The 26,296-nt window shown below is 48.0% G+C and overlaps 2 long non-coding RNA genes and 1 pseudogene across 2 annotated transcripts; 2 read left to right on the top strand and 1 right to left on the bottom strand.

The window, feature by feature from the left end:
- LOC135292575 (zinc finger protein 208-like) overlaps nucleotides 1-26,296 on the top strand; it is an 837,577-nt pseudogene that overhangs the window by 274,465 nt on the left and 536,816 nt on the right.
- On the bottom strand, nucleotides 15,794-16,811 carry LOC135292592 (uncharacterized). The gene is made up of 3 exons (XR_010354816.1): nucleotides 16,636-16,811; nucleotides 16,352-16,523; nucleotides 15,794-16,034 (listed from the first exon to the last, which is right to left on the bottom strand). It is a non-coding gene; the product is annotated as an uncharacterized LOC135292592 (long non-coding RNA).
- LOC135292605 (uncharacterized) lies at nucleotides 16,907-19,843 on the top strand. The gene is made up of 2 exons (XR_010354835.1): nucleotides 16,907-17,035; nucleotides 17,455-19,843. It is a non-coding gene; the product is annotated as an uncharacterized LOC135292605 (long non-coding RNA).

Consider the following 26,296-nt stretch of genomic DNA (forward strand, 5'->3'; position numbering starts at 1 on the left):
TATATTGTTCTGATGTCAAAAACCAAGCTGGAGCACTGCAAATTAAATAAAAAAGGGAACAAAGGAAAGATTACTAAGTACAGAGCTATTTCTGCATTGAGACTGGATGGGGTTCCTCAGCCTAGAAATCAAATGGGAGATAGATGTGAGAGGTTTGCTACAGCATGAACAGCCTGGGAAATGGGGACAGGGAAAAATTTGTTTTGATTTGCCACAAAAAAGGAACTTGAGGCCTTGAAAATGTTGTTAGACAGAAACTACATATATGGGTAAGGGCCACATAGGAAAAGGGTCTGTGACAAGCCAGTGCAGAAGCAGCATATGGGACAGAGGTGTGCTAGAAATCCATTGCATTGCAGAGAATCTGATGGAGAGCTCACCTACAGCATTGCCTAGGAATAAAAGAAACCTTCACCCAGGCACAGCCACATGGCAGTGGAGAATCAGGGATCCTCCTTCCTCCACTCAGCAACTCCCAGCAAAACAGGAGTCCAAAATCTTAGCCTGTTAGAGGGGATGCACTTTCTCAAGCCCCCAAACAGCAAGGAGTTCTCCGTTTGCTTTGGGGTGAAGCTGAGCAGGGGAGGCACCTCTGGAGGGAATGGAGGGGATGGGACAGCAGGGAGCCGTGGTGCAGAGCTGTCCTGTGGCCGGGCAGGCCCAGCACTCACCTGTGCTGCAGCACACTGCCAGGCACCCGCAATGGTCACCGGCCGTCAGCGCGTGGAATCCCACTGTCACCTGCACGGTGTCACCAGCGCCCAGAGCTCCTGCGGCCGGAGCCACGGAGAAAGGACTGCAACACAAAGAGAGCCATCAGGGCTGGCCACAGCTGGCCAGCAGATTCCTTCTGCACTGCAGCTCACTGCAGCTCCCTTGGGCAAGCAGGGAGCAAACCAAGCACAGCCAGCAGAAGACAGCCAGGACAGACAGCATCAGAAACAGCCACGGAGCCACTGCTGAGCAGATCCAGCCCTCACAACATCCTGTGGGCAAAATGGCCTCAGCTCCCCACACTCTGCATCCAGCTCTCTGCAGTGACACTCAGGGCTCCCACTGCCAGCAATCCCATCAGAGAATGCTTTCTGAAGAGCACAGAGAGGCTTCAGAGCTATCTGCAGGCACAACTGGACACTGACTGCCTCAGGAATTTCTCTTTTCCTGCCGCCTATAAACCTCATCTCAGGAGATGCAAATGTTAGGGCACTCCCTGTCCTGGGAGATTACAGCCTAGGAATCACACAGGGAGAAGGAACTTTCCCCTGAAGACCAAGAAATAGTAACTGTTGAATTTGCAGTGTGGTTCTTTGGTTTACTTTACCTTGAAAACATCCTGATTTAGCCTAGAAAGGGCACATTTGATCAGCATTTCAATGAAAGCTGCTCTAAGATAGAAGAGCTGTGAAGGAGACATCCCTGACACTCTAATAACCAAATGAAAACCACTGCCAAGAGATGGGGCTGACAGGCTACATTTTGGCCTTTTTTCTGTCCATTGTGAGCTGTTCCTTAAGACACTTCTCATCCTCTCAGATCTGCCCTTTCCATTAATCACTACTGCACGTGACAGGCAGAAAAGATAAAGTATGGAGAGGGTTTGAATAGGTTGTTTTCTTCTGCTTTTTAACTAGGTCCATTTGTATGATCTTTTGGCAAACATTTAACACAAACCAAAACAAAAAAACAGCAGAAACACAGCAACTTCAGAGTATTCAAAAAGAAATCTCAATGAAAGGGGGCACAATCTGATTCAGAGATTTAAATCATCTGTTACGAAATTTTAAACTAGCTTTCAGAGGTTCATCATGGAACACAAGAGGTGACTGATGCCCTCAGCTGACAAGGGAAAGCAGATCAGCTTCAGGAACAGGAGCTGCACTGGCTGCCTGCAGCACAGCTCATGTTGGGCATCTGATGCAGGGACCCCTGCAAAGCCACGTGCCTGTGGCCTCCCAGAGAATGGCTCTGTTTGGCTGACAGTGCTGAGAAAGCATTTCAGGAGCTGCTTGTGCTCAGCAGGGTGCAAGCCAGCTGCCAACATGTTCCAGCAGCCTCCAGGAAAGCTGGGACAGAGAAAGCTCAAAGGCTGCATCCTGCTAAGAACACTGAAGGCAAGAGCAGCTGCCATCCATCCTGCTCCCTTCCAGCCAGGCCTGCAGGGCAGCAGCTCTGATGCTCTGCTTCCTTTTGCTGCCCTTTCCCAACGCTGCTATCACCCAGAGGTGATATCCTTTGCTCAAGAACAGATGGGCTGCCTCACCTCTGGGTGCTCAGCTGGAAACGAGCTTCCAGGTTCCCAGTGTTGCGGAGCAGCACAGTCTTCTGGGTGCTGCTCTTGACTGGACACCTGGAGAAGTCCAGCTGCTCAGGGAAGTCCAGGACAGCTCGGGCAGCAATGGCCCGAATTGGCACCACGATCCTTTCACTGGTAGTCATGCAGATGAGCTGGTGGGAATAATCCTGCAGGAAAAGAAACTGCCTCAGCACAGGGCATTTAGTGCCATCCCCACGGCAGGATGAAAAAAAATGGACTCCCTTCAAGGGCATCAATTTAGCTATTCCACCCCAAAATAAACACTAAGCTCTACTAATATGCCACATTTTAAAGGCACCAGGGCACTTTGCAAAACCTATCTCTGTGGCATTAAGATCTTGTGTCACTTGGGTCATACAAAGAACTGCCCTAGGCCACCATAAGTTTTACTCTACATTTTAATGATGTTAAAGAATTCCTACGTTCCTTCTAAGGAACATGGAGCTAGGGAACACAGGACATTCCTCTTTAGGTTTCTATATTCCCACTGTCTGAGAATAGGACAAAATGTTCAACTGACTGGAAGCAGCAAAAGGAAGATGAGAAAACAGCTGGACCCAAAGAGCTCCTGCACCTCTGGCCTGGTGCAGAAACATCAGCTGCCTCAGAACTCCCCTCCAACTTTGCCTCTCCAAGCAAGTCAGCAGAAGAACAGTGCTAAGAGGCAGCAGGATGCTGTTGGAAAGAGCCTCTCTTGGCTTCCCTGCAAGGCTTCCTCCCTTCCATGCCACAGCCTAAACCCTTCTGGATGAACAAGCCTGCAGATGCCAGCACTGAGATCAGACTTGCCAGGGCCTCAGCACTGCTGTTCAAACCTCCAGGCAAAAGCACCTTTGGCACGCAATGGGTGCCAGCTGACAGAGCAAGCACAGGCACAGGCATGAAGACAGAGGCACAGCAGTGTCACTGCCACGGGCTCTGGGCTCACAGCTCTGCCTGCAGCTTGCACCTGCCCTACACCAGCTCCTGCAGGCAGCTGTCCAAGTCCCTGCAGCTCAGCAACCTCCTGCTGGCCAAGGGCACCCAGAGCCCAGGGTGCCTGTGCCAGGCCGGGCTCACGGGCACAGCACATCCTCTGCCCTGGCCCTGCAGCTGCACCATGCTCACTTGTGCTCTGGCACAGCACAGCTGCAAGGCTGCAGAGCAGAGGCTGGGAAAAAGCACCGTCCTTGCTCCAGCCCAGGGGGAGGCAGGGAAGCTCTTGCCAGGCAGGAAGGAGGAAAGCTCTCAGACCTCTTTGTTCCTCTAGTGTTTGCCATCATCATGAAACCTTCCACTGTACCTAGAGATGGCCCAACATCTATCAACAGCCCTCTGTCATTTTCATCCTGTTCCCTGGGCATCTTCCCTTGGCAATGCTCAGGGATGTGCAGGGAGGGGAAGCAGAGCCTGTCAGGCCTGGCTGCAGTGCCTGGCAGCCCGTGCCAAGCTGGGACTGGCTGCAGGCTGCCTGCCCACGGCCTGGAGCCAAGCTCCCAGCATGGAATGGGCTGCACCCAGAGTGCAGGGAAAACAATGGCTTTGCAGAGAATTCTGTGCTTGGGCTCCTCCAGGCTCACCTTGTTCTCCTCGGGGCTGAAGCGGATGCGCACAGCGGCAGAGGCGCCTGCTGGCACCATGTGGTACACACCCCTGGGGCTTGCCAGCTGGAAATAAGGGCAGCTCTCCATGCACACCTTCACCAGCCGAGGAATCTGCAGCAAAGACATCAAATGATGATTTTGCCTCTTGTGCACACAGGACGACAGGAGACTTGTCCCTGCCCTGCTGACATCCCTCCTTGACCCCTTTTCCAAAGCATTTGCAGCTCTGCAGGTACAGGCACATCATTCACAAGGGTCAACTGGAATCCCTTCTCTCTGGCTCCAGCATTTTGGTCAGGGCCATTGGGGCAGTGCCTGGTGGCAAGGAAGGGCCAAGCAGGTCAGCACCAGCAGGATGGAGACAGAGCACCTGACCGACCACATCAAGTCATCTGCACCATCAGTGCGTGTCCAAAATCAGGGCACAATTCCCAGCACATTTTGCAGATTTCCACCATTTTGCAGAGCCAGCTGCTGAGACATTTTCTTCAGCATGTGTTGCAGCAGATAACTTGCTTTGCTGGACACTCGGGCAATGACAGCACTCTCCTCTTCCAGCACAGGGTTAAAGCTCCAGGTGCCAGCACTCACCTTGTCCTTATTCGTCACAGACAGCACCATTTCAGAGACCTCCCGAGCCACGAAGTTCTCAAACACCATCTCTGGTGGGGAAACCTGAAACAAGCTCTGTTTCGGGGCAGCTGACGGCAGCTGGAGAGGCGAGAGAGAGCAGGGACAGCTTCAGCTGCTGGGAGGAAGGCTCATGAAGGACAATCTTACACTGACCCCCAGTGAAGTGCAGACTCTGGGGGAGCACATCTGCCCAGGACACACTGGGCAAACAGTGGCTCACCCACCTCTGCTCGGAGCTGATCAAGAACTGCTTGATCAGCTTCCAGCAGGCTCAAGCCAAGCTGCTCTTTTGATTTCTCCACCTTTCTTTCTCCACAAGGCCCCTCTCCAGGGCAATCCTGAACCACTTTGTTCCATGTGTCTTACTGCCAGTTTCCTGCTCAACAGCCCACCTGGCTCACCTGCCCCTTTGGACTGTGCTTTCTACTGAGCCAGTCCTGCCACAAAAGCAGCTTGAAACACACCTCTAAGTAGGCACTGATCCACAGAAAGCACATCCACACCCCTCTGCCCAGGGCCAGTCCCCTGCACATCTGGCAGCCTGCAAAATCTAACACCCCGTCAGGGTCCAACACATTGTTCCAACCCAAAGCAGGAATGCAATTGGTTTTGCTAAATCTGAAGGAATTCCTGCAGGTCCTCGGCCTTCCAAGGCCAACACTGCCACTGTGGAGGGAATCCTGTGACCCCGAGCATTTGATGGTGACCACACCAAAGCAAGAGGTGGCTCCTTCAGCAGGGGAATGGCACATGGCAATGTTGTGCCTTTGTGTCCCCAGCCTTCCCCCATTGTTTTAGCAATGGCAGCCACACTCCAGCACAGCCCAGCAGCTGCAGCAGAGGTTATTTGTGTTGCCTCAGTGCACATCAGGACTCCCAGTCCACCACTGCCAGCAGCTTGCAATGACAACAGCACCTGGACACTGAGGTGTTTTGCTGGAGGCAAGCCTGTCACAAGCACACACCCTCTTCAAACTTGCCATCAAACAGAAAGGAAAAGAGCAGGAAAAGGCTACCTTTGGACCAGTCTTGCTCAGGTCTATCCATGGGCCAGTTCTGGGCAGAATACTCCCCCCAGTGCTGGCCTCCTTCTTCATGCTGAGAAACTTCTCCTGCTGGAACTTAGACAGAGGCAACTGAAAGGAAAAAAAGGAAAAAAAGGAAAAATTATAATAATTAAAAAAAAACAAATTAGCAAGATGTGCTTGTTCAGAGGGGTTTATCTTGATCAAGTGTCACTGGTGAATAATTTGTGATCACAGCCACTAGGACACTTCTGGAAGCCCTGGAAGGTACTTGCTGAAAAACTTAGCACCAATCAATCAATACAGAGTGCAATACACATACTCCAACCACATGGCTGTGGCCCATTAGTCTCTCTGTGATCTGATGTGACATGTTTGGGGATTTCTGCTCTTTGGCCATTTGTTTCCTCTTACATTTCATTGGAAATGAAAAATGTAAGTGTCAGTGACCTTTTCAGAGAGTGGGAAGGAGCTCTCAGAACTGCCCCAACTCCATCCCTGCACAACACTCACAACTCACAGCAGGAGACAGCACTGCTGGCTGAGTCTAAGAGAAGCAAGAAAGAAAAGCTGTACCAAGAGGGAGGTGCACAGGAATGTGTCCAAGTTTTAGCTCTCTCTGTTAATGAGCATTTGTTTTCTCTGTCTGGGCTGACAGAGCCCTCCAGAGAAGAAAACACAGGGATCTCCTTGCCAGAGCCTCAGCACTGGGGCATCTTCAGCCAAGTGAGCTCCAGACAGCAAGGCACCTTGGTGGCCCTGACTGCAGTGCTGCCTGCAGGGCTGGAGCTGTGCCCACCCAGGAGCTGAGAGAGAATTGCTGCTTTGGGAGCTCTTCTGGCTGGGACCAGCCGTGGCTCTCAAGGCTTTGGGCACAGTTTGAGCTCTCCCCCCCACATGCCCAGGTGCCCAAGGGCAGGTTGGTCACAGCAGCACAGGGCAGTGCCCAGCCTGACAGAAGGAATTCCTGTGGCAAAGGGCAGCACAGAAGCACATGCTGAGGGCTTCAGCTGCACATTGCTTTCACTTGGCTCCCGTGGCACAGCCAGGCAAGGCGCTGGGCTGTCCCTGAAACATCACACAGTGTTCCCTACTGCACCAGGACAGCCCCCACCAACAGCAGCACAGCACAAAGAGCTGGGCAGGGGCTCTGCAGCTTCCCAGCGCTGCTGGACAACAGGGGCAGGGACACCAGGGACACCAGGGCACTTGCCAGCCTGAGCACAGCCCCAGTGGCTACTCACAGTATTAGGCTGCAGTCTTTCCCTCTGCAAAAGACGAGGTGTTGGTGTCTTTTTTGGGAATCCAGAAGCCATTCTGAAGAGAGGATGTCACAGAGGAACGACAAGGCCTCAGCAAAACTGGAAGGAGCAACAATGGAACTCTGAAAACCCAGAACCCAATTCATGGCAGACTCAACCCATATACTGCTGCTAAACATTTTATATCATTTGAAAGTAGCTAAGTGCTTGTTTGTCATAAGTAGTGAGTATTGTTAGGCCTCTAGTTGGACTTTATTTGAAATAGATGACCACCTTGTGCAATTCAAAGATGGATCATACTGAAACCTGGAGCTAAAAAGCTGAGCATGAATAATGCTTAGAACAGACAAAGCTGTAGCTTAAATATTACTTAAAAACAGCTTGCGTGGACCTGCTCTTCTTTAGGCTAAACACTCCCTGCTCTCTCAGCTGCTCCTCACTGGACTTGGCAGAGGCTGCAATGTTATGGTTCATGGCTTAAATATTGCTATAAAGAACATTTTGCCGACTGTGACAAAACTCTATAAAGAAGCTGAGAGCACCCAAGCCCACCCTTCCCTGAAAATGCCTCCTGACTGGAACTTGGGACTGAGAATTCAGCCCCACAAGGGAACTTGAGACAAGATAAAGGTGACACTATTGTCCCATTAGCTCAGGTCTGGGCAGAAGTGAACAAGGCCAAGGGAGAAAAATAGATCCACAACAAAGCCAAAGCCAGCAGCTGTCCTGAAAATCAGCTCTGTCTGCCTTCAGGCTGGGCAAGTCATAGCCACAGACTCCTCTGCTGAGGCCAGGTTTGCACACAAACCTCCCATCAAAGACCTCCACTGTGTCCCCAGACCCATTCCTGAGGCCTTGCACCAGATGATTGCAGGGCATGCAAAGTAACACAACAGATCTGAAAATCCACAACCCAATTCATGGCAGACTCAAAGGATATACTGGTGCTGAAGATTTTATATTACTTGAAAATAGCAACAGACAGTCAAACTTGCCCCACCCCAGGGAGGTACCTGGGAGGTCCCACCTTGCCCAAATCTGCATTAATCCATTGGAATCTTACATTTTGCAATACCTCACCACAGAGAAGACCAGAAGAGGATTTTATGGTATGCCAATGGGATCCATGGAATGGTGATATTTTTTTACTTAATCTGTCTCTGTCATTCTCTTTCTTCCCCCTCTTCCCAACCCCATCTCCACCCCCTTCACCCCACCCCCCCTTTTTCTATTCCTTTCTCTCTCTTCCTCACATTTACTGTTCCATAAAATCCAGACTACTGACTTTGGCAAATTGCCTCGTTTGTACCTCAATTCAGAGGCCTCTCCCTAATAATTTTAATAACCAGATGATAACAACCCACGGAAACTTGAACAGAACTCATTCACCTTGAAGCAGTTTAAGCAATCACTATAGGGAAAAAAAAGTATAGATGAGTACATTTAGAAAATGTTGCATTTCTTCAGTGCAAAAAAAAGCACAATCAGTAGACGAACTATTGTTCATCCACTCAGCTGTGCATGCCACTGAACTGCTGCACCAGAAGACTGGCATTATCCCATCCTGTATTTCCCTTTGGCCTTCTCTCTCAGAGTGCACATGAGACAAAACCAAACAGTTCAACTTTAGTCAATCTTTACCTTCAAAGGAAATTCACGATCTTTTCCAGAGGCCAATGCTCTGCACGTTGAGGAATCCTCTGCAGAGACCAATGCTCTGCGAATTGAGGACTCCTAGCAGAGGCCAATGCTCTGCACGTTCAGGATGTTGTTTGCAGAGGCCAATGCTCTGCACGTTTCGGAATTCTCAGCGGGGCACAATGCTCCGCAAATTCAAAGGACTCACTCGCAGAGACCAATGCTCCGCGAACAATTCACTTGGCGAATCGCCCAGTGTAGCTGCCTGTACGAGCCCAGGCTGCGCACACCCAGCCAGGGCCGCGTTCTCGGGCAACTGAGGCCGCGCCGCTGTCACAGACGCTGCCGCCCGCGCGGTTACCAGGCAACCGCGGCGCCCGAACGTCGGGGCCGGGCCGGGTTCGGGCGGGGCCGGGCCGGGTTCCGGCGGGGCCGGGCCGGGTTCAGGCGGGGCCGGGCCGGGCTCCGGCGGGGCCGGGCCGGGTTCGGGCGGGGTCGGGGCGGGTTCCGGCGGGGCCGGGCCGGGTTCAGGCGGGGCCGGGCGGGTTCGGGCCGGGGCCGGGCGGGTTCGGGCCGGGGCCGGGCGGGCTCGGGCTCGGGCCAGGCCGCAGTGATTTTCAAAGGAGATTGTCAATTGAACTACTGCCGTAACTTTGTGAAGAGTCTTTCTGTAAGTATTAGCGAAAGCCTAAAATGTGGTGCTAGAGGCACCTCTGTCAGGTCTGTCCCTTGCTCTCTCTGTAGCACTGGTGTTCTGTCCCGGCTGGAACAGCCGGAGGGGCTGAGCGAGCTGGGAAAGGGGCTCAGCCTGGAGAGGAGGAGGCTCGGGGGGACCTTGTGGCTCTGCACAGCTCCCTGGCAGGAGGGCGCTGCGGGTTCAGGAAGCGCCGGAGCGGCGTGGTTCCCTCTCTCCTCTCCCGCTCAACCTCTTCCTCCCTCCCTCCTCCTCCTCCTCCCCCGTTTCCGAAGCCCTCGCAGCCCGCGGGAGGAACGGAGATGGAGCCGGGACAGGGCGGAATGCAGAGAGGGGATGCCAGGAGTAGGAGTGACTGGGCTGTACTGGGATCATGCTGGGAGGGAGTAGGAGCAGCGCGATGGCTGCAGCCAGGCCATGCAGGGCCTCCTGCCAAGGGGAATGATTTCAGACAAGTGCTGACTGTGTGGGAGAAGGTGTTTTGTGTTGGAGGGCTGAGTTATCACTGAAGTTTTTCACTTCTGATACTTGGTAATATCAGTGTCGTTTTGTCCGTAAGGAGCACACTCAGTGCCTGAGACATCTCCATCTCCACCTGCTTCACAACTCCACTTGAAGGCAGATGAAAATTATTTCCTTGTAAATGACCTGTTTTCACCAAATTCTGCAAACTCTTACTGAGGCTCCTTGCCATGAAGTTGATTTTCTATTTATTTTTTTCCTTTTTTTTTTTTTTTAGTAAGAAGAATTGCTTTCTCCTTGCAAATGTTAAGTAAAATTTTCCCTGCCTGGGATGTCAGGAGGTGCACATCCTGTACAGAAACACTCCCCAACTGCATCAACAACCTTTTTGTACTGCTCAATGAGTCCTAGAAAACTGCAGAGCAGTTTTGTGTCTGCAGGTTACTTGGCAATCAATTCTCCATCTCTGATAAATCCTAATTTACAAGGAGAATGTGACGAACTCCCTCCTCTGCAATCAGGAGTTGGCAGTGTCCATTCTTCTGCAAATTTATGGGTTCAGCAGAATAATATCATAGAAACAGAGATGTTCTGCAGCATTGCTGCTTGGTTTGCTCCTCATTTTGTGGGGCAGACAGCAGCCTTCTACAGCCCTAAAAAGGACAGGGAATTTTCTGGACAGGAAAGAAAAGCATCCGTGAGAGAGGCAGAATGTGATGCTGTTACCCACGGCTGGTGTTGCCACCTCTGTTGTCAAATTTCCCTCCCTTGCTGCCTTGGGGCATCTGAGTAATGGGTGGTTTGTAGTGATGTTCTCCTTATTAAAATCAGTCAAGAGTTTGTGGACTTATTTCCAGCATGAAAACAAACCCTGTTTTGCTGGTTGTATCAGGGAAAAACTTATTTGAGGCAGAGAGAGGACAGAAAGAGGTGAGAGACCACTGAATTTTTTCCATGTGGCTGCAGGGAGGGAGAACAATTGTGGTGTGGAGATGCATTGTTAATGTAAAAGCAACAAAAAGCAACCCAAATAGTGAGTGAGCATCACTTGAGCTGCACCTCTGCCAGTTAGGGATGGATCCCTCCTGCTCCTTCCCATGCCTGAGGCGCCTGTGTGGGGCTGGTTGTCCCTGTCATTTACCTTTCAATTACACATCAAACAACAAGTTTATTGGAAAACAGTTGGCTTTTCAGACTCTCCTGGGCATTCAAGTGAGTCCAGGAGATGTAGGGATGAGCTGATAAGTGGCTTTGGATGGTCTTGGCTGTTGGGTGTTGCTGTGTTTCCTGATGCTCCAAAGCAATCCCTGGCACGCTGCTTTTGTGGAAGGCAGAACAGCTCAAGAGAAAAATGTGCTTGAAATTACCTGTTCTGGGGAAATGCAATCACTGCGAATTTTCTGCTGGGAACTGCTTGTGAACAAAGATGGAGCCTGAATGAGGGATCTGCCCTTGTGGGGGTGCCTTACACTGACACAAAGCTCTCTGTGCCTCTCCAGAGGGTTGTCACCCTACAGAAACTTGTCACTTGAGGAATCTCCTGGCAGGGCAGGGAGGGGGATTTGACATTACAGCTGCGTGCCTGGGAAAAACATCGAGGCAAATTCTCCTTTTCTGGCCAGGAAAGCCAGGGTGTGTGCCTGCTGTGTTCCACGAGGAGGAAATCAATTGCTGAGGGATTTCTGCTGGGAGATTTGTGCTTTATGAAATTCATGCCAGGGGCAGAGGACTGGGGAGCTGCCAACAATAGCACTGTCTTCCTCCCCTCTGCTGCTTTAATTGTTTGTAATGATTTAATAAATAGCGCTGTTCTTCCCTGCAGCAAACATAGGCATGTGGCATTTTATTATCTTTATTAGGGCTCCTGTTTGGAATTTCTTTGCTGTATTTCCTTCTTTGCAGAATTGGTCCAAAACTTGGAGGAGTTGGTGTGAGAACTGGACTTTGTGCTGTCAACATTCTGAGTGTGGAGCCAGTGCTAAATCCGTGCAACTATATGGGAATGGAATAAATGACATGATTTAAACAAGGAAATGCTCCTGGCTTAGGCATTTTATCTGCACAAATGCACACTAGGAGAGGAAGAGCAAATCAGGTACAAGCTCCCAGTACTTACAGAAGAATGAATGGAAGTAACTTCCTGTTTAGGCTGGAAATTAGGAGAACATTTGTACCCATCAGAATGGTGTTGAACTGGAGCAGCTGCCTAGTGACAACAGACAAGTGGAGAAGTGAAACCCCAAATTAAAGGCTTTTAGTGTGGAGTTTTTTGGATGTTGGGGTCTTCAGAAGTAGATCTTGAGTCCCACGGGCAATGCAGGCAGCTTCCCAGGGGAGCATCTCTGTCCCGTGCCAGGGCCCTGCTGCCCTGGTCCCACAGAGTGATTTGGGGGTACCTGATGGCCCAGCAGAGTTTCGGGAAATGCCTCAATGTTTGTTGGATTTGAATGGCATTTGGGTCAAAGTGAGTTTCTCCTCTGAGGGATGGAGTCTTGAGCTCTCACAGGTTTTGCTTGAACATGTCTTTCATCTGTCCCCCAGCCCAAAAACCCCCAGCAGATCCCTGCTCCTCCCTCTCTGTGTCTCCCACAGCTGTGATCCTCAGAGCTTTTCCCCTACACAAAAAAAACTGGAAATTGGCTGGTATTTGTTGCCTCTTGGCAACAAAATTGTCTCCTATTGTGCAGCTCAGGGGGAAAGGAACCTCTTCCTCCCTTCAGTTTGCTGCAACAAAGTGTTTTGTTCCTCTTTGTGAAGAACTAGGAAGAAACACTTCTTTGAAAGCTGAGGGAGCCCAATTCAATTCCCTTATCATTTTGAGCAAAATAACCAAGTTATTTATGTTGAAAGTCACTCCAAAATTTTGAAGAGACCTTTTTAGAAAATATTTCTCTTGGTGACTGATTACAAGTGGGTATGGAAAGAAACTCTTTGCCTTGAACCACTCAAAGCAGTAATTTCTTCCCAAAGAGTAGATGTAATTTCATTTTCTGGGTGAAAAAAAATAAGTAGAAGTGGACCAAAGGAGCTTCAAGCTGATCTCCATTTGCTGTCAATGACTGAATTAAATGCACAGGCTTCCTATCAGCTGTGCCCGACAAAACATTGCTTTTGGGTTATTGGAGGTTTTGTCAGAAGTCTTTGTAGCATGAATAGTTCATGGACTTATCTCTGCTGGCTTCAGTCATTCCTGCTGTCCATCATATCTTCCTATTATGAGGAAGCTCTTTTCATTATGTTGCCTTTTAATTCAGATATCTGAGCCTTTTTCTACTTCTGGTCCCAGTTTTCAGGAGGACAAACATTTTCTTATCTGTGAGTGTATTCAGTGGTGGCCACACAAGTGAAGGCAAGGAGCTGGCAGGTGATAATTTATGGAACTCTATAATGGGAAAACCTCAGCATTCAATTTCCATCTCCTTAGAAATCTTTATTTCTTTTCTTGTCTCTTGTGCTCTTTGTGGCTGGTCTGAGTTTAGTGCTTGGAAATACAATTCTATGGACCCAATTGCTTTGAGAAAGAATAACCTTGTACACAAAGATAAATAAATTTAACTTTTCAATATCAGAGCAGTTTGACATCCAGTCTTGGGGACCTGGCAGTGGTTAGTGCCTGACCAGCCTCAGAACACAGAGTTTGTCTGATTTAGGTGAAATTTCATTCATTGGAGACAAAGTAAAATTGCCTCTTATTTGCTCAGCACTAAAAATCCATCTGAAGCTGATTGCCAAGAATTGCTGCTGAGTGATGGGATTAACCCCTGCAATGGCACCATGAAACGAGAGACTGGGAGAGGAATATTAAACAATGGCATTTCCAGCCATGTGCAGGCCCTGGTGTTCTGCTCTTGGCTTGGTGCTGTCAAAGGGGCTGTTTTGATGGTTCTAGAGGCACTAACCTGGGCAGTGAAATGCACCTCAGGCACCAATTGCATCTCTGGTGTCTGCAAGTGCCTTTATCTCCCTTCATGCTCCACAGAACCGAAATCCTGAAAGGACCAAGTGAATCTGAGACTTTGGGAAGGCCCAATAGTGACAGATTTTGGTGAGATTTGAGTCAGGAGATGGAAGCAGCAGCAGAAGGTGCTGTAATCTTCATCCCTGCACTCTCCTGCATGCTGATACAGTGTGAAGGAGGCAGGGATTCCATAAAGCACCTTCTGTAGCTCCTGAGGGAAAACAAGTGGCAAGTTCTTTAATTTCTTAGAGTTTCAGGCATGTTTGGCTGTGCTGCACCTCGGGGCCAGGCTCTGCCACTCTCTGCTCCAGCTGGTGCTTCCAAACTGCCCTCTGTGATTTTTATTTGCAAACCAGCTCTCTGACCAGCTTCCACTTTGCTTTAAAACTTCAGCACCACGTTTGTGGCTGAACAGGTCCCAGAGCTGGGGAGGAGGATTTGAGATGCAATTTGCAAATAACAGAGTTGTTACAGTGGGGAAAATGTCACATCCCTCCTGTGCCTGGAGCTGCTAATCTTGTTCTGAACATTGAAAACCTCTTCAGCTGCTCTCATTATACCTCAATTTGATTACTGCTTTGATTTCACACCTCTTTCATGCCGGCTTTTCCTCTCTCCTTGGCTGGAATTGTCAGGCCTGAGAGGAGAAATTTTGTCAAGCCTTGGGACAGTTCCCATCATCTATTCCTGCTCCTAAAGCTGCTTTGAATTATCTTGGGAATCTGAGTGTGAGGGAAACTGGCAGGACTTTAGTGAGAGGAAAAGTAAGGCACAGAGGCCAAAATGTAAATGCAGAGTCTGGCTTACCAGAGTCTGCAGAGTTGTGGGGATCTGGGCCCTGCAAACTCATGTTGTTCTCTATGAATGGCTGATTCCTTCTGTATCTCCTCCTGAAATTCTGAGCACCAGGGCTGGTGCTGGAACTGCAGCCACACAAACTCCCCACAGAGCTGTGTGGGACCCAGTGGGAATCATTGATTTGCTGCTTTTGATGAAAAGTAGTGACATGAACCTCAGTGTCAGGGAGGTGACACATTAATGCTGCTGTCAGACAGTGCCCACACACCATGTCTGGAGGTAGCTCTGGAGAAGATGAAGAAAAACCAGGATTAAATCCCATGTGCTACTGAGCTCTATCAGAAACTGCTTGGAGTGAAGTCTGTGAAGTGACTGGGGAGAGCTGGATGAAAGGGACAGTGCTGAGAAGTGTGTGGTACATCATTGATGTCCTAATACTGATCTTTGCACAGAGATGAAAACGTATCAGTTTGCATGGCCTGAATGTCTGGCTCTGGACATTCTGCATTGCACAAGATGTGCTGAGCTCAACTGGCTCTGAAATATCATCTCTGCACCTTAGCCAGGAACAGCATCAGAGTTCTGAACAGATTCATCAAAATCAGTCATAAGTCAGAAGCAAACCTCGGCAATACACATCTGTGGCAGGTGAGGAGAGCAAAAGCTCCCATTCTTGTTCTTGGAGAATGAATTCAGCAATAAAAATTCCTCTCTCTTGGCATTAAAATACTTTAGTGTCAGCTCTGCCCCAGACTATCAGTGTCAAGTATTTCTCTGGGTGCTTGGGGGTAGGTTCTCCCCCTGTAGCTCTCTGCAGGTTGGTGCTAATTCAAGATGTTCCCTCAGCTTCAGATGTTTTGCTGCCTGAGCAGAGTGTGCAGAACAGGGATTACAAGCACTGACATTTGCTGTGCTAGAAAGTGCAAGGGACACATTTGTGCCAATGAACGTCACACCTTTAACTAGGAGGATCAATTCTTGTGCTCAGCAGAGTCTGTGGACAGAGGGGGTTTTCCAAAGGAAATCTTGGTCCATGTAGGGCTGAGGCTCCCTCCAGGCTGGCTCCAGCCCCTCAGGGTGCCCAGGAGCAGGGCTTGCCCACAGCCCAGTGCACCCTCCTTAGCCCTGGGGCTGCCCAGGGAAGAGCCATGGCTGAGGCTCTGCAGGAGCACACAGGCTCAGCCCTGCTCCAACATGGGGTCCATGGGCCAGGGCACGCTGGTCTTTGCCCCTACAGCTCCCAAGTGTGTCCAGAGAAACTGCAAGGAGAGGGTCACCTCTGTCAGTGGGACCCCTCTGTGCACAGGGACCCCACTCCTGGCGTGGCTGTGCCAGGGACCTCCAGCCCTGGGAACCTGGAGCAAGTGGAAACTACAATTTTGCAAAATGCTGCCTGTGCCTGAAGCAAATGCAAGGAGAACTGGGGTGTGACAAGTGATATTTGTTTATTACAGAAAAACAGCAGCAAAAATACAGAACACATTTACACTGTAAGAATATTTGCAACAACAACAATCAATAGAACATATATACATAAGAACCTATCTAACAAAAATAGATGAAACATATTTACAGAAGACAAAAAGCCCTAAAACCTATAAGACAACAACAACATGTGAAAGGTATGTACAAAAGGGTGGCATCTCTGTCCATGATGTCCATCGGTCCTGGAAGAAAAGCAAATGCCACGGTCACTCCAGTCAGGCACAGAGGGCTCTTCCATGTGCCCCCAGGCTGGCACATGCTGGCCCAGCAGCAGGACTCTGCTACCAGAACTGAGCCTGGCTGGGTCTGGCATGGAGCTTGTGTGGAGCAAAGCAGGCACAGGACAGGCTGTGGATGGCCACCAGAATCCAGTGCCCTGGGTACAATGTCCCTGAGCAGGGAGCACCCAGCCCCGCCCCAGCCTGGCAACAGGAGACCCACTCTGCCTGTCCTGCTGCTGGCATTGCTCTTCATGCCAAGATCATGGCCTCTTCCTCACCTTTTTAATCAATGTCCATGTCCTCAATGGACTCGTCCATATCAACGTCCATCTCTTCTTCCACCTCCACATCCATCTCCTCCTCTCCAGTGTCTTCTCCCTCCGTCTCCATGTCCTCCTCTGTATCAATCTCTATATCCACCTCCATCTCCTCCTCCCTGTCTGGGACAGCCTGCAGAGGTAACAAAACCTCAGAGTGGGCTCCCTGTCCCACTCCATGCCCACAGAGCTCCAGCCCACCCGGGCAGGTGGGGAGTGTCCACCTCCATGGAATGGCACCAGACCTTCCTCAGAACAAATGGGAGCATCCTGCAGGGCTGGATGACAAAATCCAGGCAATAAGGATCTTGTAGGACTGCTGGGCTTATCAGGGGGCAGGTGACAAGAAGAGTGGGCAGGAGCAAGGTGAAGAGTGTGCAAACACAACCGCCAATGGTTGTGTTGTGCTCTTTGCTGGGCGCTGGACGTTCCAGCTGGAGCGTGGGCTGTGACATCACAGTTCCCAGGCTCCATCTGAAGTGGACAGTGGAGACCATGGAATGATGGAGTCCCTGAACAGTTGGGCTTGGAAGGGAGCCTGAAGAACAACATCTTGTTCCCAGCTGAGCAGTCTTCCCCCAGAGCGTGCTGCTCAGAGCCCTGTTGCCAAGGATGGGGCATGCACAGCCTCTGTGCACAGCCTGGGTCAGTGCCCCACCACGCCCAGTGGAAAAGAGCAGCTTCCCTAGATGCAGCTTCAATCAACCTGCTGCAGTGGAAAGCCATCCCCCCTTGTCCTGTCACCACAGGCCCTGCTGAACACTCTGTCCCCTTCTTTCCTGTGGGAGCCTTCCAGTCCTGCAGAGCCACAGTGAGGCCTCCCAGTGTCTCCTCTCTCCAGGCTGAGCATCCCCAACCCCACTTGCCCAGCAGTCAGTCACATCAGGGCCAGTCAAGGCTGCAGGGTAGCAAATAGCATCAGGAACTGAGAGATGCAAGCTTTAGACCCCGGTTTGCCTCTAAACGTACAAAATTAATAACAGTGGATGGGAAGATGGCGGGACACTGGTTCTGTTCTAACTGATGATTTTTTTTTTTCCTTCTTTTCTGTCATGCTGACCCAGGTTTTTCTGTTTGAAAGGAAGCTTGGCACAATGTCCATTGTCTTCTCCATTTGTGAAACACTAAGTGGAGTGTGGGTAGGCTGATATGCAGAGCAAAACCTGAAAATATACTAGTGATCCTGAGCCTGGGGGATGCAGCTAAACCCAGCCAAAAGGAATTTCTGGAAAGCTGATCGTGGTTTACATTGTCTTGAGTTTGGCTTTGCCAACTTCACCAGTCAGTTATGAAAAAGCAAACAAAAAACTCAAACCAAATCAGACAAAAACCCAAACAAATAAAGAAACAAACAAACCCATGCAAACTGATCCAACAAATAGATAAAAAACCCCAAATAAAACCACTGGAAATGAAGAGTTTGTATTAGTTGTGAGGATAGCACAGCAGGCAAATGGCTGCTTCCCACAGGATCACCATCAAAAGCCACATAGAACAGCTGCTCCAAAATATACCCAACAGGAGAAAAAGAAAAAGTGATGCATGGCAACTTTGGGGGCATCTCCACATTCAGGTGAAGGATGAGCACGCAGTGGTACAGATCCAGCATTGCCCACCCTCCAGGCTACTCTTTGCTCCTGATGAAAGACCCTTGCAGGACTGTGGCTCCTCTCAGTGCAGTGTCAGTCACTGCCAGAGCTCTCAGCTGAGCCACTGGCATTTCCAGAGTGACATCCAGCTGCAATCCTACTGCCTGCTGGGCATCTGTGGAAGATCCTGCGCATCTTCATGCCTAGGACTGCCGCTTCTCCGGCTGGCTGATGACAAGAGAGGGGGCTGCAGGTTCCCCCTGGAGCTCCGTTGAATCCCACTTGTCAATTGTTTTGGTGCAATATAAAACACAGGCAGCGCACACGGGTCCCAGGGAAACTTTATTTGATGGTAAACTTCCCCTTTTCCTCTCCTGGGACCCCGATCAAGGGGCAAACAAAGACTTCTGTGCAGGGGGAGGTCAGGGGTAGGCACAACTTTCAACAAATCAGGAGAGTTGGGAGTAAAAATCCTAGGCAGGGATAACAGCAGTGAACCAATAACATTCCAAAGGAGGAAAAGCGGTTTCAATAAGCAGCTAAAATTTGGAGAAATAGAAACTGGAAACTAGTTGATGAAATAACTGGGAAAAGGCGGAGACAAAAGGAAAACAGCACCAAGGAAAACCACCAAATCACAAATCAAACCATAAACCTACTAATAAACCAAAAAGCACAATACAACATCTGCTCGTTCTTAAATACAAAAAGGACATTAAAGTTTATCTAAAAGAACAAAAGTTATTAGTGTAATAAATCATAAAATTTTACAAACGTAAAATAAAACAAATTATAATTTAAAAATTTTTCAAAAACTCAAATAATTTTGGATATGTCTAATTTAGCTTATACTTGTCTTGTTTTTCACTGATTATGCATTTTAACTATAATTTTATTCATTTCTTCAATTCACTGCGAAATAATATCTTAATTTTTGAATAATTAGCTGGTAAAAATTGGGCTCAAAAGGTAATTAAAAAATTGTTTTAAATTGTCAAACAAAAACTCTTTTAAGTGGCAAACTTAAAAAGAATTTAACATTTCATAGAAAGCTTACCATTTCATAAAAGGATGTTCCATAGAAAGATGTTTCATAGTTTCCAGGAGTTAAATGTGTAAAACAAACAAATTTATTTCATGTTAAATAAATATAAATTTTCTTTTCATTTTGACTCAAAACTTATGATTTAAAACTTGAAGGTATGGTATTAAATTGATTAAAAACCAATTGGCTCCTGGTTACTATTTTTTTAACAATTTAACATTTCTTTTATTAATACAACTACAATTTATTTCATAACACAAAGCAAAGCAATGAGATGTTCTTCACAGAAATTTGGCTGATCTTGTCTGTTTCAAAACTTCAGTTATCTTGTTCTTCTGTTGGGAAACTCAAGTTTGAAGGTTTTCTCTCTTCAAGGAAATTCAGTTCAGAAAATGGTCATGATCAAATGTAGCATAGTAGACTTCGGTGTAGTTATAACATTCTTTTTTCTATAACATGCAACTGAACAACTGGGTTAGTTTTCCAAAATGATTTCAAATATGACAAACAACTCATTTTTTTAAAAACCATACAAAAACATATGTTCAAAATAAAACCACTTAATTCTTCAAAACTGAAAACCTGTATAGTATTTGAACTTTTATAAATTTAATCAAATGAATAATCTTTTACTTCTGTAAAAAGCACTGTTTAAAAATCTTTAAAAAGGTATTTTGCATTTTCAAATCACATTAATAACTTTTCAAATTAACAAACTAATTATTATTAAAACTCAATTGTTATAAAACCTCTAATTAATTTAAAGCAAAAACTTTAAGTTCACCCTTTAATATCATCACTGTGAGTATAGCCTTTGCAGGGCCCTTTGCAAAAAGGCAATACCCAGGGTTTAAAGGATAATTCTATAATTGAATTTTTAAACTTGTCAATTTTGTCAAAATATAAACTGAATTAAAATTTGTGCTTTTGCCAATTTATAGTAATATAAAATTAAAAGGAACATTGGGTAAGGTTTGACTAGGAAACTGGACAGGGAAACTTGAGCAGCACTTCTTAGAGTTAAAAATTAAAATACTTTAATTATTAAAAATATATAAAATTGCATAAAAAATAACAAAACCTTCTAAATTGTTCTTTTGGTTCTCTGCTTACTTATTGTTTCTTGCAATCACTAAAATTCACAAGTCTATAATTTGAAAATTTCTTACAAGGGTTTTTTAAAATCCTAAATTATTTAAAAGGTCTTTTATAAAAATTAAATGCTAATTCAATCTGAATTTCACAGAAGATGTTGTAAAACAATTGCTGGCTGCTCAAGTGATTAGGGTTATGTGAGGGGATGGATCCGGGCCCGCTGCCCTGTGGGGGAAAGCAAGACTGCGATTACCAGATCGGGTTTCCAATTCTCCCTCTTCCCCGCAGGGCTCCCCTCCCGAGGGGAGGGGGCTCTCAAGGAGAGCGGTTTCTGGGGAGGGGCCGGGTTGGGGTCCTCGTCCCCAGAGGCGGAACTGGGAGAAGGAGCAGACATTGCTTCAGACCCACGCCTCCCCCTCAGCAGGAACCGGCTGACACCTTCCCCGTGGAATGTGGCCCCCTCAGGGGAGGATGGGCTGCCGGAGAGATTCAGGAGCGGAAAAGAAGGCAGCGGGGAAAGCGTGTCTAAGGTGGAATGGCCATCCTCCATCTCAGACAAAGAGCAGGGTGGGGGGCCTGACTCGCTGCAGTTCCCCACTGAGGCCTGGACAGCGAGCGGCCGGGTGCTCGGAGCAGTGCGGCCAGCCAGCTCCGAGGGAGGTGGGGAGGGGAAGGGTTTTTTTGGAAAGTCTGAGGGACAAGGGAACAGGGGAATTCCAGTGTGCTGCTGACCTGTGAAAGTCTTTTGTCTTGCTCCTGTCCTTCTTAGAAGGACAAGAGGAGGACCTTCTGATGAGGTGGGAGAGGGAAACGTGCCAGAGATGAAGATCCTCACGGGCCTGGGCACAGGCCCTTGAGAAAATTCCACCCGCCAGGATAGGAAAAAGAAAAAAGATAAAAACCCCCGCTGTGGCACAGCTCACCCACTGGCGCCGGGCCTCTGGCTGATTTTTCCTGGGAGACGAGATATCCGTCCAGCCAGCCCTCTTCTGACAGATGAGTGATGCTGGTTGACCACCACGGCAGTTCCACTTCTCATCAGGGTGCGCTGAAACTGATGTTCTGATCGCTGACAGACTGGGGACTTTCTCGGCTTGCTGCCTCCAGGGACTTGGGTGTTCCCGGTGCTCCAAAGCCTGTTCCCAAGACTGAGGGCGCGGCCACTGTGGGTCCCTGGTGTGCTTGTCCCAGTGCACACACCTTGCCTTGCTGCAGGAGCCCAGCAGCTTTTTCTCTGCTGTCTGCGCAAAGTCCTGACTCAGTCAAGTCTTCCACAAGCTTTCTTTCTCCACTTCTGAGTGAGAAGGAAGGGCGGAGAAGGTCAAGGAACCATAAAATTCACCGATGGGCTCTTCTTAGAGTCATAAAAGGAGCTCGTAAATGATCTTATCTTGCCCCATGTTGGAAGCACCAAAGTGCCGCTTCCCGGCTAGCTGATGACAAGAGAGGGGGGGCGGCAGGTTCCCCCTGGAGCTCCGTTGAATCCCAGTTGTCAATTGTTTCGGCGCAATATAAAACACAGGCAGCGCACACGGGTCCCAGGGAAACTTTATTTGATGGTAAACTTCCCCTTTTCCTCTCCTGGGACCCCGATCAAGGGGCGAACAAAGACTTTTAAGTGTGGGCAGGTCTCAGGGGAAGGTGCAACTTTCAACAAATCAGGAGAGTTGGGAGTAAAAATGCTAGGTGGAGATAACAGCAGTGAACCAATAACATCCCAAAGGAGGAAAAGCGGTTTCAATAAATGGCTAAAATTTGGAGAAATAGAAACTGGAAACTAGTTGACGAAATAACTGGGAAAAGGCGGAGACAAAAGGAAAACAGCACCAAGGAAAGCCACCAAATCACAAATCAAACCATAAATCTACTAATAAAACAAAAAGCACAATACAACATTCTGGGAACTCAGTGACTTCATTCTCTGATCAACATCATTTCTTTCCTCTGGTCACCTATTTCTGCCCTCCTGCAGCCTATTAGTTCTCAGAATCACAGAACTATAGAATATGGCCAGTTGGAAGGGGTACTTCAGGATCATCAGGATCATTGCACAGAGCAGCCCAATGCTAACTTTGTGTTTATCTGAGGACAGAACTTCCTGCAGGTGTCGGCAGCTGCAGGGAGAAGCCAGGCCCCCTTCCCCCAGCAAGGACAGGGAGCAGGCTCTGGCCAAGGCCTTTGCTGCTGCTGCTCCTTCTCCCCGTGCCCCAGGGTTTGCTCTCTCCTTCCCAGGAGCCGCTACGCCCAGGTGCGGAAGTGTGCGGCCCAACTCCTCCTGTCCCTGATGCAGAAAATGGGAGTCACAAAGCTGGCAGGTACAGCCAGGGCTGAGAGGCTGGCACAGGTGGCAGGGATGCTTGCTCAGGACTGTCACCAGGACACAAGGTAATGATCTTCATTTCACTTCCTCAAACAGGAAAACCGTTTTGTGTTTGGCTTTAAAGGTAAAAGCAGAAAAGAGTGGAAACTCAAGGAAATAATAAGTGACCTCACTGTGTGGATAAGGGTCATAGAATCACAGAATATGCCCAGTTAGAAGGGACCTATCAGGGTCATCCAGTCCAGCTCCCAGCCATGTGCAGGGCACCCCAAGAGTCACTCCATGTGCCTGAGAGCATTGTCCAAATGCTTCTCGAGTTCAGTCAGACTTGGTGCTGTGACCACTGCTCTGGAATGCCTGGGGAAATGACTGTACTGGGTAACCTGAGGCTGGCCAGCAAGAAGGAGCATTGCCAACTTCCTGTGACTTGAAGGATTCTTTACTGAGATCAAAAGCGCTCAAATTAGCCAGTCCAACAGTTCTGATTGGCCTTAGGTGCAAAACACAAAGCCAAAGTGTTGGCTAATATTCATCACTGAAGGATCCCAAACATCTGCTTCTCATTAACTTAAGACATTCCTAGAAATATTTCAGGGGTCTTTAGACAATGTATTCACTCTTTCTAAAATCCCTTCTGCAGATTTCTAGAATGCTGTTATCTGTGGCTCAATGACCTCCAAATTTCTTCTTGAAGAAAACTGTGGTTTCCTAGTGGCAAAATCAACCCAAACCACCAAAATCCCCTTACTTTGATGATGAAATTCCCATTAATAGCTGTCAAGAACACCAGAGAAACTAGCTACCCCTGTGCATACATATAGTATAGAATAATCAATAGGATGCAGGAGGTGTTTTGTCCCGTCTTCCCTGCCAGTTAAAGAAAGGCAAATTTTTGTGCAATGGCAGCAAGACACTGCTAATAGGCTCTGACAACACAGCAGATGTGTTTTGCTTATTCCCTGGGAACAGCCACAGTGTCAGAGTGAAATGGTATTTTTCTGTGGCCCCACATTCTCCTCTTGCCTCTTGTGTTCAGCTGACAGCACCGTGCAGTGTCCAGTGGAGGTAAATCTCCCTCTTTGCTGAGTAGGTAATGCCTTCTCATGCAAGGGTTGCACCTGATGAGTTTAAGGTGTCAGCCTCTTCTGTTAACACTCTTCCTTTCTTCACTTTTCTTTCCTTCCTGCCTGCCTTCCTTTCTGCCTCCCTCCCTCCCTCCCTGTCTTCCTTTCTCCTGCCCTTCCTTCTGTCCTTCCTTAGGCATTATGGACAGGAGATGGTGAAGATGTTGCTGAGCCATCAAAAATTTAAAATGCTTCTGGAACAATCTCTTTCCACGCGTGACCTGGAAGATATTCTGACAAGAATTAAGAAGAAAGTAAGTGCTTGACAGGAGAAATGTCTCCTTTGTGCAAGTATTGCCACTGCTTACATGAGATCAAGCATACCCAATGTGTCTTTATCTCATTCCTCTTCTGCTGAATCATTTTACTCCCGGGAATGAGCTGTTAATCCTCAGCGTGATCATCTGCAGGCCACAAAGGAACTGCTATTATTAGGGAAGAAGTGGGGTTTTGAATACTTTGAATATGGGTCACAAAGAGGAAAGGGAAAGAGGAGAAAATGGGTTTACATTTAAGATAAGCCCCCACCATGTTCTCCCTGCTCTACCCCCAGTAAAGCAATTAAGTGAGAATTGAACATAACAGAGTCTGAAGATAACAGAGTTTTGCAAAAGACACGGAAGCAGTAGTACAAGAAAACTTCCAAATATACAAAAGATGTCCAAGTCAATCCTAGTTACTACAATTACTGTCTGTCCTTTGGGAATACTGCCCTGCTGTCAAGCCCTGTGGAGCTGGAAGAAGCTTGGTGAATTCAGCAGCATCCAGTGAAAAATCCTTTGTTTGTTAGGAGGGGGATTTTATTTTTCTTATCAACATTATAGAAGGGAGTGGTCCTTTGTGCAGGCACAGGGAGAGTGAGTGTTGAACCAAATCAACTTCCAACACAATGGGCCAACCCCCAAAGAGCCCAACTTTTTCTGCTGCTTCCTTTAAGACCACTCATTGCCTACCAGTTTGCATTATTCCCATTTGTGCTCAAGACTAATGAATTTGGGATTTTAGACTGCTGCTCAGTGTGGTAGCACCCATAACCTGCCTTGGGCTATTGAAAACAAAGAGTTGGCATCACTGAATCTCTGGTCTGTTTATTTCTCTAAGTTAGGAAATGTTTCCCTAGGCCTTGGTCGCAGTGATTCTGGTTCTAACTTGTGTTTTATATCCTAAAGATTGATGGGGTTTCTTTATGTCTCTCTAGGGGATGGAAAACCAGAAGGGTGAACGCCCATCTGTCAAGGAGCCGGTGGAGAAGAGGAACGATGGCGCCAAGAAGCCCCAGGCCACATTGCCTTCTAGCAAACGGTACTGAGCACTTTTGTCAGATGTGACAAAGCCCATGACAAGCTTCACATGCCTCCTCCTCAGGCAAATCTTTCTGGCAGAGATGACCAGTGCCAGAGATTGTTTCCTTTCCCTACAAATGCTCTAGGATAAAAAATGTCTACTTCTGCATTATGCTGAACACAACTTCTCTGGAGGGCTTTCCACAAAAAATGGAGAGACAAAAAGACATCCATTGGTTGCAGCTCAGATGATCCAGTGCAGTGGCAAGGGCAGGGTTGTGGAGGCTAGGAGAGGTCCACTTTTCTGCTGCCTGACTTGGGACAAGTAAATTGAACTAGAGTGGTTTTTTATTTAATCTGAGTGGAGTCTTTTTCAGATGGGTGTTTTGATGAGGAGTCCCAGACTAGAAGCAAGGTGCCATTCCTCAAAGATGCAGGTCTCATCCATGTGAATGATGGCTTTCTTACCTTCAGACTGTACCAAGTTTGAGTAGGAAGTAGCAAGGCAATTCCTTTGCAGCTTTGGTCAACAGGTGTCTCAAGGTGGACTTTTTATCTTGATATTCCTGTCTTTCGTATATGTTACTCGATGGAAAGCGTGTTTGGTTTATTTCCCCCTGTGCTGCAATCAGCATTTAAGACAGGAATTTGGTCCTTGCTGTCTCTTCATGCTAGTGGCAGAGCTACCTATGCTCCTCTGATAACAGAGGGGATTTATTTAGCTCTGTCATGCTCAGCAGTGGCAGGAACATGACCACATGCCTCAGCAGCATGGCTCTAGCATCTTTCCATGCTTGTGGAAGAGACAGGTTGATCCAGGAGAATTGTTCCCTGTGGGGTTGTTGAGCTGTGCATCTAGTCTCTAGGGAAGCAAACAAAATGTGAGCATAGTTCTGGGATGTCTGGCTTCTGGTTTTATCTCTGTTACTGATTTTCTGGATCCTTCAGATATGCCCCTGTTCATCTGTTCAGATGCATCTGAGCTGCTTTTGCAGATTGTCATGCCTGGTTGTAGAGACACTTCTCCAGAGTGATGAGTTTCCTTATAATAAGGCACACACATCCCATATGAAGAGGCATTTAGACTTGGAAGTAGTGTCTCTCTTTCCCCACAAAGCAGTGTAACTCATGTGCATTGGAAGCCATCTGAAGATAGATCAGATGCATCTCATCCTTGGTTTTCCTGAGTGAGCACTGGGAGAATGTTCCTTGCAGATTGTCTCCCATGATGATAGTCACAAGGTCCATGTTGTTCTTCCGAGCCTCATGATTTTCTAGCTTCAAATAACATCATTAGGAAAGCTCCTCAAGATGTTTTGCTCAGAATTAACTGAAGGCATTGTCACCAACAGGTCCTAATTTGGATTTATTTTCCAGGGTGAAACCTACCTCTGATGGACGCCTCGTACACCGTGCCAAAGCCCAGGTCACGCTGCCTGCAGCTGTGGAA

The sequence above is a fragment of the Passer domesticus genome, unplaced genomic scaffold (genome assembly GCF_036417665.1).
Source record: "Passer domesticus isolate bPasDom1 unplaced genomic scaffold, bPasDom1.hap1 HAP1_SCAFFOLD_37, whole genome shotgun sequence".
NCBI classification, from domain to species: domain Eukaryota; kingdom Metazoa; phylum Chordata; class Aves; order Passeriformes; family Passeridae; genus Passer; species Passer domesticus.